This window comes from Eubalaena glacialis, chromosome 9 (genome assembly GCF_028564815.1).
Source record: "Eubalaena glacialis isolate mEubGla1 chromosome 9, mEubGla1.1.hap2.+ XY, whole genome shotgun sequence".
NCBI classification, from domain to species: domain Eukaryota; kingdom Metazoa; phylum Chordata; class Mammalia; order Artiodactyla; family Balaenidae; genus Eubalaena; species Eubalaena glacialis.
The window spans coordinates 89,459,925-89,463,122 of record NC_083724.1 but is presented as its reverse complement, the minus strand read 5'-3'; positions in this window follow the sequence as shown (position 1 = coordinate 89,463,122).

Sequence of the window (3,198 nt, the reverse complement as noted above, 5' to 3'; positions counted from 1 at the left end):
AATACTAGCCAGCCATAGTACCAGAAGTCTTAGCAACTCCACCTTGAGACCTTCATGCTGTTCACCTTTTACCCCTGGGTCTTGCACTCTATCAGTAGTGTGGGCAGTGGATATGAAGCAAAATTATGCTGCCCCAAATGGATTTCGCCTTCTACCTTCCACATCTTGATGCCTTTCACGGTGACCCATGAGCTGAGCGATTCGTAAGTGCTCAGTAGTTTGGGGCAACCAATGTGTTGGGCCTGGTAGTTGTGGGAAACGGCTTTCTTTTCCCTCCATCCTCAACCCTGAGATGTTGTAAGTCACTTGTTTGAGACCCAAAGGGCTTCCACTCTAGGGATTTTATACAAAGCTCAAGAAAGACAATATTGTTTTCCTGGGGCATGAGACAGACTCTAAACAAAGGAATTTATACTCCAAGGTTTTAAACAAAGATTCTGTAAAGCATCTTTCCCTCAACCTTACTTTAAACCAAATTTAAAGAACTTGCTCAGCTCATCCCCAGAAAGGAGGATTTCATTTTATTATTACTGTTTTGTGCCTGTCACAATTATTCCTGGAGCCATTGGGTGATGATGGGTCCTTTATGTTTTGTGTGTTTGTGTGTGTGCATGAGTGTGTCTGTTACAGATAACGGAAGACTCAGAATTTCCCTGTCCATTTGATTTCTCACCATAGTCCCTGGTTAGACAAATTCTTTAGTCTTTGGTAGATGATGAACAAAATTTAGGACTCAGAAGTGCCCTACTAATTACTGAGTGAATTTTGAAAGATTCACTTAGCTTTTCTGTAAATTGAGAGGAATAACACACACCTCTCTGGGTTGTTGTAGGTATAATGAGATAGAGTATGTGGAAGGACTCTGATGCTCTCCGCCCTATGTTGTTGCCATTTTGACTGACTGTATTTCTGCCTGTACCAAGCATCTTCTGTGTTAGGTTCTCTGTTATTGCTTCAGGGCAGTCAGAGCTGAGTGGGAGATTGTTTTATATGTCAGGACACAGGTCAGCCCAGTGTGTTATAAGGCTAGTGTGTCATGGGTACAACATCTTCAAACCATGTGAGGTTTGACAGTACAGCTTCTCACAATGATCATTAGACTTCAGGAAAACTCATAGACAATAAGAAGATAATAATACATTGCATTTGTTTAATATTTTAAAATTTTAATAGTATTGGATTTTAACTCAGTCGATTCTCATATTAGTCCTGAGTGATGGGCAGGGACCTGTATCTCCATTTTACAAGCAAGGAAACTGAAATTCAGAGGAAACCAGGGATTTATGTGACAAGTGATCACCCAGGCCTGTAACTCAAGTTTTAAGTACCGCCCAAGAGAGACTGCTGGTGTGCCAGTGAACATGCTATCCTGGGTTAGCCCGGTGGTCCAGTGTCATTTCTAACAAGAATATCAAATATTCTTTGATGAAAGAATGTGATAGTTTTCTTCTGCCATGTTAGCCATGAAAGCTTAATGACCCTTTCACTGTAGTCTCACGGAGTCCATCTTTGATTCTTCTGAGTTGGTGTAGTTGAGGATGCTGTTCATTACATGGGGTATCCATGAAAACTCAATTCATGAGCAGTCATTATTCTCCTGACAGTGGGCAGAGGCTGATAATTTAACTTTCTCAAGGTAGATTCTGTCATGGTGGGTGCTCATATTTGAATAAGTGAACTAGTTTCCCTGTTTGTATTGACTACTAGAAAACTCAAGCCAGTTTTAAGGTCCACCCATCAAGAATGTAGGACTCAATACATGATAGTATGCGCTCTTATATTGGTTCCACTTTACATCTCTACTCTGGCTTTTCTCTTTTCTTTCCTATACTCTTGTAATGTGTGTTAGTTATAATATTAGTTGTATTATAATGGTTAATTATATTTTATTTCCCCTAATAAACCACCTAAAAAACTTTTAGAAACAAGTTAAAGAATGACTGCCTAAATAAAGAAATAAATAGGGTTAGAATATATGGTACAAGACATAGATGTTAGAAGAATTTGAGAACAGATGTTATTATGAGCTGAACCAGTCACTGAATACTTCATGAGGACAGTGATATTTGAGGTCAAAATAATTCAATAAATATGGAAGTGATACCAAGTGAAGAAAGCAATGTGACCAAAAGAATGAAGTTGGGAATGGGTGTGGCATTTGCTTAGAGTTAAAAGTCTGTATGAATAGATAGTGGGAAACAAGAGTGGGTATATAAGTGGGGCCAGTCGATGGATAAAAGCTGTGTAGAGAACTTGAATTTGATTTTAAAAACAAAGGTGTCTTATTAGACATGGTGAATTTGACCATATGTGTTTATCTCCTATCCCTCCAAAAAACTCACCAAGGTGACAAAAAAGGAAATACAAAGGTACAACCTACAAGGGCCAACATAAGAGGAGAAGAGAGATTTGGGGAAATCTTTGAAAGACAGAGACCTGCTAGAGAAGTAGTAACAGACAGAGCAGGACCGAAAATATCCATTCTAAGTGTCAGCAGAGGGGAGACAGGTGAGAAGAGAGCTTACTTGTCACCCAGAACCTGTCAGGTCTCAAAGGCATCAGGAACTGTGGAAGGTGAGACGCCAAAAGCTAAGGGTTGATAGAGGTCTGGATGAAGTTGCGCATACACCCAGCAACTATGAAGGCTTATTTGTAGAGACATTGAGTCACATCATCTCTGGGGGAGAAGACACCAGGCACAGCAGACAAGAGAGGAAGGGGCAGATGTTGGTTGAAAATGGGAGGATATGGTGAAAGTCGTCATATGGAGAGGTGGGAGCTCCAGATTTCTTAACCTTCTTTGTTCTCAGAACATGAGAAAACAGACACACACCACTGGCTCTGGCCAATCACAGGCAAGAGACTAAAGGAGCCTTCTCTTAGGAAACCAAATGGCCTCAGACAAAAGAGCTCCCAATACTGACATGAAGGATTGCCATCAAAAACGTGGACTTGTCACCTGATGACCCAAAGGGAGCTCCACCAGTTGAGATGCTCTGGCCTCACAAAAAGCTTTCAGTCAGACTTTAACACCTAAGTTTTAAATATAATCAAATAGCTCTGGATCATCAGACATTTAAGAGATATCGCTGACATAACAGAGGCAGAATCAAGGAACCTAGAGGAAAGAGAGAAAATGCACAGAACACAAGAAAACTTAAGAAAAAAAACCCCCAAAAATCCTAAGAAAAAATAATA